General features: G+C 38.9%; 1 long non-coding RNA gene across 1 annotated transcript in view; it reads left to right on the forward strand.

Moving 5' to 3' along the window:
• Nucleotides 1-305: 305 nt before the first annotated feature.
• Nucleotides 306-14,921, forward strand: part of LOC310889813 — a 73,413-nt gene continuing 58,797 nt past the window's right edge. Inside the window, exons 1-3 of the long non-coding RNA XR_014576811.1 lie at nt 306-511; nt 1,333-1,566; nt 3,366-3,425. This is a non-coding gene — a long non-coding RNA (uncharacterized lncRNA). The remainder of the gene's footprint in view (nt 512-1,332; nt 1,567-3,365; nt 3,426-14,921) is intronic.

A 14,921-nucleotide genomic window follows, 5' to 3' on the forward strand; every position in this document is an offset into this window, starting at 1 on the left:
ACCCGATCTGCCCTGTTTTGAAGGCTTAGGAATGTGAGGGAAAGAAAGAAAGAAAACAGAGAAACACCAAGTTGAATAGATAAAGTAAACTGAAAGCACAAGTTGGTTTTCTTTTTCATTCATTTTTTTCTCCTCAGTCTTTCTTTCCTTTTGCTTTAGCTTTTGATCTTGCTTTGACCTTATATTTAGCTTTTGCATTCACATTTCCTTTTCCTTTCCCTTTGCCCATAGGGGAGTGTTGAAAACAAAACAATCCAAATAAACCAACCAATCAAAAAAACCCCTCAAATCCCAAACCACACACACACACACAATAAGCAATCAACCAACCAAAAAACCCCCCACAAAATAGTGGTGTTCTTATATTACAGTCTGTAGAAACAAGTAAGATTTTGTCATTTCTTCTGTCCAAATCTCATTGCTTCTAATTAAGGTCATGAAAACACAAAGATCTCTGTGTTGTGCTAAAAGAAAATTATTTACAGCAACAATAATAAGAAGAAATGGTAGGGTAGGTAGCATATTAAAATTTGTCTAATTCTTATCTTTTGATTGGAAAACATTTTGAATTTAATAGGCTGTAGGTATGTAATAAGATCTGAGTATGTTTGAAATGCTGTATGAATTATTTTTTTGTTAAGTTTCAATTTATTTTCTCTACTTAAATGTCATGTTTACATGCTATTCTTTTTGACATATTATTTATTTATTTATTTATTTGGTCTGGTTATACAAGGGCAGAACACTGTTTTGCAGGGAATATTTGGTCAAAGTTGCTTTTCTCTGTCCTACATTTGACCCTAAAAGTGTCCTGAAAATGAAGGCAGTATCTTAAGAAGACTTTCACCTGTGAGATCTTCTTTAAGAGATGAAAAATAATTCAGTACAGCTGAATTTGCTAGAGCCAGGTTTGCCCTCCAGAAGCAGAAGACAAGTGAATTATTATCCTGTGCTTAGTGGCATGTCCTACTTTGTTTCACATGGTAGTGGAATACACTGTTTATCTCCATCACAAATCTGGGTGTATAGACAAATAGACAATTAAGCTAAAATGCTAGACCAAAGAGGAATATACTGAGGAGCATTAGACCATTTCCTAACAACTAGTAAACCTCTGCTTTGTTGGTGGTGATTTGTTGTTGTGGTTTGACACAAGAGGCAACTAGAGATACTTACCAAATTATTTAGTTTATGACTACAGTGTGATTATATAAATAGCATAATGATTATATAAATAGTGTAATGAGCACAGTCATGCATCTCACTTATGTGTGATTTATCTTTTAAAAATTAATTTGATGATCACTGATTTTTTTTTTTCACATTGTGCAGGTTGAGAATGAGTATCTACGAGTTCTGAGTACAACTGATACACAACTTGGAAGACCCTCAGACAGTTCACAGTCCAAGTTTGGCTGCTGGCAAATAGTTTAGAGTCTATCTTCTATTTGCCACATAAAACAGAGAGAGAACAGCACTCCACAACAGTCCAGCTATGAAGGAAGTTTTTATTAAAGGAATATGCTATGTCAGGTTTTCATAACAGACAACTCTGTACAAACAGAGGTATGCATTTGTCCTTTTGATCTGTAAATATACAGACTTGCACTGTGTATTGGGCTCATGTGGCAAGGTTTTGGTAATGGCAGGGCTAGAGGGGTGGCCTCTGTGAGCAGGGCCCAGCAGCTGCCCCATGTCAGAGCAGAACTGGCCCCAGCTGCTCTAAAAGGGACCTGCTGCTGGCCAGAGCTGAGCCTGGGGCCAATTCACTTTAATATCTTTATTGATGATCCGGATGAGGGGATCGAGTGCACCCTCAGTAAGTTTGCAGACGACACCAAGTTAGGTGGAAGGGTAGGAAGGCTCTGCAGGAGGATCTGGATAGGCTGGACTGATGGGCTGAGGTCAACTGCGTGAAGTTCAACAAGGCCAAATGCTGGGTCCTGCACCTGGGGCACAACAACCCCAAGCAGAGCTACAGGCTGGGAGATGAGTGGTTGGAAAGCTGCCTGGCCGAGAGGGACCTGGGAGTATTGGTTGATAGTCGGCTGAATATGAGCCAGCAGTGTGCTCAGGTGGCCAAGAAGGCCAACAGCATCCTGGCTTGCATAAGAAACAGTGTGGCCAGCAGGGCTAGGGAAGTGATTGTCCCCCTGTACTCGGCTCTGGTGAGGCCGCACCTCGACTACTTTGTTCAGTTTTGGGCCCCTTGCTACAAGAAGGACATTGAGGTGCTCGAGCGATTCCAGAGAAGGGCAATGAAGCTGGTGAGGGTCTGAAAGACAAGTCTTACGAGGAGCGGCTGAGGGAGCTGGGATTGTTCAGCCTGGAAAAGAGGAGGCTCAGGTGAGAGCTAGCCCTGCAGCCCCCAAGGTCAGTGAAGAAGGAGGGCAGGAGCTGCTCCAGGCACGCAGCAGCAGATCCCCTGCAGCCTGTGGAGAGGCCCCTGGTGGAGCAGGCTGTCCCCCTGCAGCCCATGGGTGCCACATGGAGCAGGTCTCCATGCTGCAGCTCGTGGAGGAGCCCCCAGTGGAGCAGGTGGATGTGGCCTGGAGGAGGCTGCGGCCCATGGAGAGCCCCCGCAGGAGCAGGCCCCGGGCCGGAGCTGCAGCCCGTGGACAGGAGCCCACGCAGGAGCAGGGGGTCTGGGGGGAGCTGCCGCCCACCCGTGGGGGACCCGTGCTGGAGCAGTTTGCTCCTGGGGGATGGATGGACCCCGTGGTACGGAGCCATGTGGGAGCTGTTCTTGAAGAGCTACTGCGTGTGGGTAGCCCCCGCAGGCTCAGTTTGGGAAGGACGGCATCCCGTGGGAGGGATCCCATGTGGAGCAGGGGCAGAGAGTGACCGTGAATGAGTGGCGGAGCTGAAGTATCATGGGCTGGCCACAGCCTCCATTTCCCATTCCCCTGTGCTTCTTGGGGAGAGGACGTAGAACGGAGTAGATGGTGGGAAGTAGCTTTTAGTTTATTATTATTATTATTATTAATTATTATTATTGTTATTTTATTTCTCATAGCTGTAGCTTGTAGAGTTAATAGCATTTGTAGTTGTAGTAGTTAATAAATTCTGTTAATCTCCCTATGCTGAGTCTGATTTGCCCCTGACAGTTACTGGTGGGTCATCTCCCTGTCCTTATCTAAAGGCATAAAACTTTTTTCATCGTATTTTCTCCCCCGTTTCATTTGAGGAGAGAGGGTGAGAGAATGGTGCAGAGGAACTTAGCTGCCCATCAGTGTGAAATCACTATACGCTATCAAAACCTAACATAAAAATTGCTAATATATGTATTATAATTATGTGGTATTACTATATTGCCTGTGTGACAAAGTTCACTGTACAGAAAATATTTGCTTGCTTCTTTGTAGGAGTCTAAGGAATCTATTCAGAAACAGGAGCATTTCCAGATAGCTAGTATTGCATCCAAGGTAACTCCTTTTTTTTTTTTTCTCTTACTATTTAAGTTACAAGGTGCTATACATAACATAGTAAGTAGTGACTTATAATTTTGGAAAATGGACTGTAGAAACCTTGGGATGATTGTATTTTGTTTGATGTTGAAATATTGTGGCATTATAAAATATTGCCTTATGGTGATCTACTGAATGTTTAAAACTATTTACAGACTTGGATTTGAATACTAGGAACTTACTAATTCCTTTTTCTGTTGTGTTCATTACGTAGACGTGCTGTTGTGCATCAGCTTGGAGTAGCATACTGTCTTTTCATTCTGTCCATATATATTTTAAAGTCCATATGAGCAAAAAAAGTGGTTTTGTAGGGTTTGTACACCACTGGTGTTTTGCATCAGGCATACCTGCAAGCTCTGTCCATTGTTACGTTTTGTAGTTGCAAGTTTTACATCAACATGAATACATCAAGTTTCCTCCACCCATAATAAGGAATTTAAATGAGTGGGTGAACTACAAGGTGTTAAAACACTTTGACATTACAGTATCAGTGTCTTAAAAAAGGAATATAGAATTTTTAATGTTAGTAAAATCATGAGTAGCAAAGATAAATTCTTAATGTTTTGATCTGAAAAGCACTTATGAATGTTAAAACCTTATCAAATTGCACATTGTTAATCCAGATACCCTGCAATATGTGCACAAAAACCAGTGTCCTCTTTTCACATCTCAGGAGAGATTTAAAGGAAGACAGAATTTTAGTGACATTGTACATTGTTGTGGTTAGTAATATCTTACATAAAATTTGTCAATACAGTTTGAAGTTTTATTACAACTAACAAAACTAAAGCTTGCACACCTCACAGATGCAGGTATTATATATTGTTGTTTTGTGTTTTTATTGCATTCTCTCTTTCACAAAAGTAATTTTTCTTAGTATTTGTTGTCTCAGTAATAAAGGATGAGGACATAGACGGAGCTTGCCATCACTGTGCTCACTGCTATAGAAGAAGAGTTAGTCAGTCTCATGTTAAAGGGGACTTATCAAACATTTGCCTCTTTCAGAGCCCTGCCAATGACTTTCACTGAGGTGGTTTCACAAACTTGAACATATAACATATATCTGTTAACAATATATAAACATATATAATATTACAATAATCTGTTAAATATAACAGATTCAGAATTGCCATTGATAATTTCACTTAATGCAATATCGCTAACATATGATAATAGTGCTAGCAAAATGCTATCCCGGGTATTCCTCAACCCGTGCAGAGATGATGGTGCAGAGCTTTCCAAGATGGCTCCCTGTCTTGGTTGAGGAGAAGGAACACAGCCCATTGACTGCCTTGTCTAGGTTTCCAATTTCTTTTTTCTCCTGCTGTCTCTCATTTTTCTAAATCTTTTTCCTAACACTAGCTTTTTTTTTTTTTTCCCCACCAACTAACTCCTAACATTCTCTTATATCCTAGCCTTATCTCTTCCCTCCCTGTGGTTATGTTTAGCATGATTTGGATGAAGAGTTGAGTACTATAGTCATATATCACAGAATTGTAGGGGTTTGAAGGGACCTCCAGAGATCATTGGGTCCAACCTCCCTGCCAAAGCAGGTTCCCCAGAGCAGGTTGCACAGATAGGCATCCAGATGGGTCTTGAATATCTCCAGAGAAGAAACTCCACAACCTCCCTGGGCAGCCTGTTCCAGTACTCTGTCACCCTCACCGTGAAGAAGTTCTTTTTCATATTGGTGTGGAACTTCCTGTGTTGCATTTTGTGGCCATTGCCCCTTGTCCTGTCCCCACAAACCACTGAAAAGAGGTTGGCCATATCCCTTTGTCTCCCACACTTCAGATATTTATAAACATTGATAAGATCCCCTCTCAGTCTTCTTTTCTCCAGGCTGAACAGACCCAGGTCTTTCAGTCTTTCCTCATAGAGGAGATGCTCCAGGCACTGTGTCATCTTTGTGGCCCTCCACTAGACTCTTTCCTGTCTTTTTTGTACCAGGGAGCCCAGAACTGGACACAGTACTCCAGGTGAGGCCTGACCATGGCAGAGTAGAGGGGAAGGATCACCTCCCTTGACCTGCTGGCCACGCTTCTTTTTATGTATGCCAGGATCCCATTGGCCTTCTTGACCATCAGGGTACACTGCTGGCTCATGGTCAACCTGTCATCCACCAGGACCCCCAGGTCCTTCTCCGCAGAGCTCTTCTCCAGCAGGTCATCCCCCAGCCTGTACTGATACATGCGGTTATTCCCACCAACACGAGACTCGTTCCTTTGGCAGCCTCTCACACCAAGCCTGCAAGGCCTCCATCCACATAGTTTGTATAAGAGATAAACAAGAACAAACCGCTCCCTCTCCTTTGCCCAAGGCTGGTGCTTATCAGTGATGTTAACAAGTCTGACTATTCTCCACAGTCAGGGAGCCAGTTATGGCAAATTTCAGGAGCTGTTTTGTTTAGAACAGCCAGAGTCCTCCTGCTTAGAGGGTGAGTTTGCTGTGTATGGGGATAGCTTCAGTTTAGTATCTCCCTTAAACATTGGCCATTTGGAGCCAACAAATTCTTTTGACAATGCACAGCTTGCAAAGCATCTTGCCTAATTTTGTTCCATGTGTGTGTCTCAATCTCTTTGACACTCATTGTCCTGAAGAGCTAAATCCTTTCTTAAATAAGAATGGAAATTAAACCAAAAAAAAAAAAAAGGAAGAAGGAAAAAAAAAAAAAAGACTACCCCATTTTCTCATTAACTATAGGTGCTCTGCACTGTGCAGGCAGGAAACAGTGAATGCTAATCACGAATAACTTTCCCTCACAGGGAACTTATGCAACAGAAGGCAGAAATGTAACATCAAATAACACAGTGCAAAGAAGAGCAGATAAAAAGAAATGTAATGCAATAAATTTTCCCGAACAGTGGATTTCAGTGTGCCTAGTTTCTGAAATGCAGTCCCTTAATTAATTTTTAATCTCTGGATGTGAATTCTGTTGTTTTGTAGCTGGTATTTTTTGATATTATCAGGCTTTTCAGATGGCAAATACAATGGTAGAATATTTGTTCTTAAATTTGGTAAGCAGTTGATTGCAGTGAGGGAAAAAAAATTGTAAGTGAGCTGTCTGTTATGTATACTTTGACCAACACTATTTAACCGAATACAAAAAGTTGGATTTGCTTACGCAGAGTTTAAAGTAGGGGAAATGGTTCAGCACTTGATTTTGCTTCCGTCAATGAAATATGTAATTTTGTGTTCCAGTCAGGGACTTCTAAACACACCATGGTTAAAGTGCACAATCTATGTAGTCTAAGTATTCTACTTTCTATAAGGTTAAGTATGACTCATTGGAAACATCTAAATCCTGAATGGTGATTCACAGGGGTGAGTTACTACTCTTGGATACATGGTGGCCAAGGCAGGTTGTCAATGAAAGGGACAGGAAGAGAACAGATGACTCATAGTGTTGCCAGAAAGACAGAAAAAATCATTCCATTTCGTGATCAGTTTAACAATCGTTCTCACAAGAAAACCAAACAGACCTTTGATGTCATGCTGCTTTTTCGTTGCTTCTATTGTAGTAATGTCTAAAGGCTTAAACTAAGTTTTAGTCACCTTTCAAAGAGCGTGTAGGTACAGCATATATGAATGAGCATATAGGTAGACAAATTTGCTACTCCAAGAAACTTAAATCTAATTTTAAACAGTTTGATGCAAATGAGTAGTGGGATAGGATGAGTGGAACAAAAGGCCAGTGTAGAGGAAACCATATGCACCAGAATAAATCAATTTGAAGCATTTTCACATTGCTAAATAAAAACAAACTTGTCCCAACAACCTCCCCTAAGAATGGATTTTTACACATCACAGCAAAGTATAGTTTCATTTTAGTATTGGGAGGGGGAAGGGGAAGTGTTAATCTGGGATACCAATTTTCACAAAGGTTACTGGCTGTTGAGAGTACGCCATAAGGCTGAGAAGTACATTTGAAAACATTCTTGTATCAACCTGTGAAAGCTGGAGTTACTGAGGTGGCACAAGAGAGAGTGACTGATCTGACACCATTTTAAAAATAAGTGTATTTTTCATCAAGAAAATATGCAAGGGGTCCCAAAGCAGAGGAGAGAAATCCTGAATCAACTAGAAGTGTGAAAAGAAAGCTGATGGGGTAGAATGATGGGTTAAAAAAAAAAGAAAAAGGAAAAAAGAATGTGGGTGATCTTGGCAACTGCAATGTTGCTATCAACAAAAATGCTAAAAGAGTAGCTTCTGTATGTGATATATACACTGCATTTCTTTTTTTTGTGTGTGTGTGCTTTTATCTGGTGATGGAGTTTATAGCAGAACTAGTAATATCTCTGCTAGCCTTTTCTGAAAAAAAAAGGCTTCAATAGAAAAAGATTTCTGTGGAAATGTTTTCATTCCAATTTTACATTGTTTATGAGAAACCATGAGTTGCTCCCTAGACTGGAATTGTTAAACAATTATATCACCTTAACTGTATGCTTCCAAGAGCTATAAATATTTTAAACTAGTTTGAACCAATGAAACTTTATTGCTACAAGCCAGGCTTGTCTCCAAAGGTTACAGTGGAAGATAATTATCTTAGCAGAGCAAATACAAAAAAATACCAACACTGCTCTAAGGACAAAGGCAGGTCTTCTCCTCTGTCTGGAAATATCTGAGTTACTACCAAGCAGTGAGTGAATATCCACATAATAGCCCTTGGCCCCTCAAAATATTTATGCTTGTAAGAGTTTCAGAACTTGATCTCTGCTTCTGTGAAAATATTAGACCAATGGAAGTGTCTGATTGTGGGTGTTGACCCAATATTTGCAGATGGCCAAAGGTCAAGAGTTTTAGCACTCCTTACAGTGCCTTGGTAAGGTAAAAAGGACTCAGGTCCTGAACTGGATGTTATTCTGGTCGAGCACAGTTAAAGCACAGTTAAAGCAAATGTTAATGAGGCAAACATCCATGGCCATTCTGTTTCTCACTAACTAGAGCTACTGTGCTCATAAATAGCATCCCACTGTATCTATTATTAGGTCAAGAAGTGTGTGAAAACATTTGCCTTTGAATCCAAGTTGATAACCTATGTTACAAACTCTGACTTTGCTAAGAGTTTGTTCTTTCAAAACTCTATGTGTGAGTATGATAGCTTTGATTTCTTAAAGATCATCAGGAATTGTAAAACATTTTATTATGCCCACAAAAGCAGAACATGTAGATTCACTTACAGTGCAGCTGTCCTTAGATGGGCTTAATGAATGAAAAGATTTGCCTTGCTGATTCCAGTACCCCATCTGAAAGACAAATTTTTGTACACATAGCTAACTTAGCTTAATCTTTTCTTCATGTATGAAATTGGAATCAGTTTTCCTGTTTAGAGTACATAATGTCATTACGGCTATTACTACGTGAACAAATAAGTCAAACAAAGCCTTGTGTAAGAATACTGTTCATGTCTTACAGATAGTCAAGATAGACTATCTTGATAGTCTTTATAGGGTTAAGCTAATGCCTACAGTGAATGTGAAAGAATGGATGAAATCTGAGGGGGGAAATTGGCCCAGTCAGTCTTTGTAGTAATGCAGCTAAAATTTCTATGCAAATGTGTTGTCATATAATTAGCAACTTAGATGGTAATTGCTAAATCAGTTATGATTATTGTTTAGTGCAATCTACACACTTTTTAGCATAAAACATTCTAATATATGTTTCTGACTGTAAACACATGGTACATTCTTCTCGAGAAAATGAACAGCTTTCAAAACAGCAGTAAATAATAACCATGTTTTATTTCAAGCTATTGGCAGGGTACTGTTTAATTGTGTTTAAACATGCTGGGTTTTTATAGCACTTACAGTTTAAAAATGGATTCTGAAGGCTTTTCATAACTGATGCTCTAAGTAAAGGTTTATAACAATCCTTTCAGATATTGAAAGAAGAGAGAATTTATACTCGATTTTTAAATGAATCAATAATACCTTTTGCTTACTGAATATAAAAGGTATATATCCCAACATTTTTATTTTCTCGGTGCTGCAAATGTTTTCATGAAGGTGGATAGTCTGAATGATTTCAAAATAAACTAATGCGGCAATCAGTTCAAAGAAGAAATGTAACAGCACATTTCAGATTTTTTATGCCTTTTGCATGAACAGCTTTTCAACAGCGGTTGACCAAATTAGGACAGAGTTTTTAGGGTAGTTTATGGGTAGAAATAACTGATCAAAATGACTTCTCTTACCCAGGTTTTTATGAATTATGTTACAGTTTTATTTTATCATCTTATGTTATAATGCACATTAGCTAAATCATACATTAATCATTAGAGACTGTAGTGAGGACCAGAAGAATTAGCATTGTGGTTATTGATTCTTGCATTTTGCAAAATAAGTCACGAAACAGCTAATAAAAATAAAAAGTCCTGAAAGAAATGAATCTGTAATTATGCCATATAGCATATGCCATCTGTTTATAATGTGTTGCTGAACATCAGAGTAGGCAGAGGGATGCAATCAGCACCATATCTCTGCACAGAGGTCAACGCTCAGTGTTATCCTGTCAGTCAAGGAGAATGATGACCAGCTGAACTGGGCTGGTTGGGAGAACCATGCTGTTATGTCTGAGGACTATGATGCCAGTGCTTCTGAGGGCAAAAAGAAGGCTCTAACAGTGGGTCTCCAGATACAGTCTGTAGTCTAACACTCCTCTTCTGAATGCCAAATGTTTAGAGACATGGAAATCCAAAACTACTCCATACTAGATTCAATTGCTCATCTGTGAAATGTGTTATGTTGTGACTTTTAAAGCAAAGAGCCATCCCTGTACCCATGGCGAAGCTGATCCTTAAAGTATCAGATCTAGAAATGTCTGGAATTTTGACCAAATTTCCCTGGCCCCATACTAAGGGTAGATATCTATAGGGATGCCTACTGTCTGGTGTTGTCCTATATGCATCCAAATCCACCAGAATTCCCATCTCTTACATAGCTTAGCACTGTATATTTACAAACAAATGTTTACACTTATGCCCACATACATGAAAGGAGAAAAGCATGTTTATATGCATATGCTAAAATCCCTGTGCCTTAAGTGTGTACACAATCAACTATCCAAGAAGTGTGTGACTTACGGAATTACAAGGAGTTGCAATCTACCTGAAATACTGTTTGCATTAGAACACTTGCAGAAAATGAGTCTTGGTTGAAATGTCTGTGCAGCTCCAGAGATGTGTCAAAGTAAAAAATGACCAAACACTTTTGAATGATAATCAAACTGTCATTTTATATGAAAAAATACAATTATTAATAATAAAACATTTAATTAATAATTAAAGTAGTAAACATTTAATTAATAAATAATTAAAGTAGTATAATAAAAATACTGAAAATTATATACTTCTCTGCAGATAATGACAGCATGTGAACAACCACTCCCACTCTGCCAAAAAAAAAAAAAAAGAAAAAAGAAAATGAAAGAAGGGTGAGCCTTTATTCATAATAAATATGTTACTCTGAGTTACACTGTTCAGCAAGATGAACGTTAGCCACAGTATGCTACAAAACGCCAGCTTTAACTGAAAACTAAATCTAATTTTCTAAATATTTTTCATGGTTTCTAACTGGCAAGAAATGCTTATCACTTTGTAACCTTTTTAGACTTGCCGGTCTGAAAGTAAATTTCAGAAATGAGCGTGAAATGAAAAAAAATGAGTATCTTTCTTTTCATTCAAGTCATTTACATTGAAGAGGGGTCTGATTTTCTAGTCTATAGTTTCATTTGAACATTAGCAATAACTCTCTGAAAGTGAACAAAGTCGCAATGTTATGAAAACATGACAAAGAAAATAGCCCTCCAAGCTTAAAAAAGAAAAAAAAAAGAAAAAAAAAAAGGAATGTGGAATGGTACTGCCTCTCACTTTTTCTCCCTGCACTGCCTCTAAAAATAAAGGCTCACTTTGAGTGCAAGCTTTTTTTTTTTTTTTTTTTTTTTTAGCTTTAGATATGGTTTGTAAAATATGAACATTTTTAAGAAATGATTTAAAATGAGTATGTTAGGTTATTTTAAAAATCCCCAAACTTTCAAAGACAATTTCTCTCTTGTGTCCCCAGCAGTAAGAGTTCTGCAAAATACCCTTGACTATTAGACCTGTTCACTCTCTTTGATGGCGTCGTTCCTCTGGATGCTGTGTCAGAAACATGCCTAGAACCGAACACTTTTTAATTGTGCTAGTGTTGAATGCTATGTACATTTCAAATTCTATTAAACATGACCTTTTAAAATCATGACCTTAGCTATGCCATGTTGAGCTCAGGAGCTGTTCAGAGACACTTTGCCTTAGGACAAAAAGGGAGACACATAAATAGTGGCTGCCAGCACTCCCAGGCAGAAGGAAGCAGCCCCTATGCTTCTTCGTTTTGCAAAACACAGCTAACTACTCTAGCCTGCTGGCTAGTGCTCTGCTGCCTGTTCTAGGGCATTTTTGTTTAGCAATTGCACATTTCATGTGGGCATGGAAGAGGATCCCTTTACCTACATTCCTGCAATGTGAACCCTCTAGGCTATGCCAAACATGAGTCTCCTGATTACATATTTCTCAGTCTGTATAATAGCTTATAGCACACCAGTGTAGCACTGCTCTTCAAGTACAGCTGCTCAGACTCTTTTCCCTGTGAAATCTTCCTTCTGAGCCAAGCTTACCTTGCTCTCATCAGTTTAGTCCTGAAGGGTTTTTAGAACTGAAGTTGATTAGGGTTGATGAGCCCTGGTTATGCAATAACCACAAGGATCGTTAGTGCCTTTCAGATGATGGGTATAAAATGCCACATGATTTCTTCCCTGCAACCTTTTACATTTTTTCAGCTACATGTGAAAATGGCAGTTTTCACTCACGTGACTCATTATGATTGCATGAAACAATTTGTATTTTTTGAATATGTGTGACAACTAGCTATTGACTAGCTTTCAGTAAATGAGATGTAAGATTAAATTAATTTTGACAAAAACTGGTATTGATGCTTAGGTGGTGGTGCTCTCTTAGGTTCTGGGTGACTGCTTGTGTTTCAAAGTTTTCATTTAGTACAAAGAAAAAAAACAGTAACAAATATGGAAAAAATCTACATTTAGTGCTCCTCTTTGTCAATGCGTAACTCCTAAGAGCATACGAATTATTACTTTTTCTGATAAGGAAGAATGTTAATATTTAAGCTTCTGACTAATTCTTTGTATGGTTTCCAGGGATGATTGTTGAACAGGCTTATTTGGACCCAAAGAATAACAATTTATTATTGGACTGCTTATTGGATTGCTATAGCGTAACACTCTTTTTCCATTATGTAATTTGCTAGAAGTTGACATAATAGTACCACAATGGAGCAATAGGGTCATGAAGAAGGTTTTCCTTGACCAGGCTGTCAGAGAGTATCATTTTCTTTGTGTGTTTGCCGCACTGTAATACAGGGAGAGAAGTAGGCACAACCTGGTAAGATGACAATGCTATGGGCTACAAGTGTAGCTGCATATCTGAGGCTGCTGACAAAACCATGGAGAACTGGAAGGTGACTTACTTTGGGACACCAGTTACTGCCCCCCAAAACATTTTCATTCCTTTGCTTCTTAGCTGTTACAATGTAAGGATTTGTTAATTAAACTCCAATAGCTGTTAACAGTTAAAGCATTTTCAGAGAACGAAAATGCTGTACTTCTCCATAGATACAGGAAACAAATTTGTATAAAAAGCATTTTCTAATAAACTTTTTTTTTTTTTAAGTTGGAGTGAACAGATACATACTGACAGAATTCTATTGTAGCAATTACATTAAGAAATAATTTGTACCATCGAAGGATATTAGTTTTGATGGGATTTTTTTTTTCGCCCCTCAGGTGAAGAGATGATTTATTTTAATGTATTGTTCTTTGTAATTACTAAGTTTTTTATTTGTAATCTGAGTATGGTCATACCATGTTGATTCTTTAGTGTCTGTGCTTTGTCATTGTATTGATTCTTGGTAGAAGTTAACCATACTTTGGTTATGAACACATTCTGGCTCCTGAGCATTTTTGTTTTAATGCTTCCACACTGGGAACTTTTGCCAGTTGATTTGTTTTATTATTCAGCTAAACAATACACAAAAAAATCAGCACACACACACACACAAAAGTTCAAAGTTATTACTAACTGTAGCAAATGAAATCTATCACTAGCAAATACCTCTTGCATGTAGATGAGGGAAAACAATGATTCTTCCAAGTTTCTTAGGTTTGAATCACTTGTAATCAGTCAGGAAAAGAAATCTGTGAAATTCTCAGTGACAATTTCAGGGCAAAAAATAAAGTGAAGGGTTTAAGTGAAGAAAAAAATTGAAACTTTTCTGCAAAGCTTTGTATTCCTTGTGTACTTCAATAATTAGGCATATTCTTGGTTGACTTTTAAAACTCTTGTAAGTTGGACAACTTTTTTTTTTTTTTCCAGATCAAAATAAACTTTAAAAAGAAGTTCCAGTTATTCAGTGAATCTAAAATTTATTCCTGTTGCATGTTAGTCAGTCTAGTAGGTTGACAGAACACCTAAGAGATTTTGATAAATATCTCTTTAGCTGGATATAATAGTGAATACAATTAATAATAATAGAAAAATCCTACTACGGTCGTATTCCAGTGGCTTTTGTGACTCTTCTAGTGCTGGAGACCATTAAAGCATGATAGCAGAACAAAAACTACCCTAAACTCTATAGCAGTCCTACACACTTCAAAGAGCTGCACCCAATAGTGTGGCACTTTATCATGTTTCCCGCTTTGGAAACAGATATCTGTGAGCTACCGAGTAGTTTTATAAATACCTTTCACTGCCTGATGTTGTTTCTGCCTGCTCTTCAGTGAAGCTCTATAATAGAACAGGACAGAATATCCCAAGTTGGAAGGGACCCTCAAGGATCATTGAGTACAACTTGTGTCTTCATGCTCCAGGAAAACATAAAAATTAAACTGCATGTCTAAGAGCATTGTACAAACACCAGCAGGCTCTATGCTGTGACCATTTCCCTGGGGAGCATGTTCCAGTGCACAACCACCCTCCCAGTGAAGAACCTGTTTCTTATACCACACCTGAACCTCTCCTGACACATCTTCATGCTGTTCCCTTGGGTCCTGTTGCTGTTCCCAGAGAGCAGAGCTCAGCGCCTGTCCCTCCGCTCCCCTCGTGGGGAAGCTGTAGGCTGCCATGAGGCCTCCGCTCAGCCTCCTCTTCTCTGGGCTGAACAAACCAAATGACTCCTTATAAATCTTGCTCTCTAGACTCTTCAACATCTTTGCTGCCCTCCTGCCCTCCTTTGGACACTTTAATAGTTTCATATCCTCATTTTATTATGATGCCCCAAACTACCCACAGTACCCAAGGTGAGGCTGCAGCAGTGCAGAGTAGAGCCGGGCAATCCCTTCCCTTGACCAGCTGGCAGTGCCATACCTGATGCACGTCAATTTATGGTTGGCCATCCTGGCTGCAAGGGC

The sequence above is a fragment of the Anser anser genome (assembly GCF_964211835.1).
Source record: "Anser anser genome assembly, chromosome: Z".
NCBI lineage: Eukaryota > Metazoa > Chordata > Aves > Anseriformes > Anatidae > Anser > Anser anser.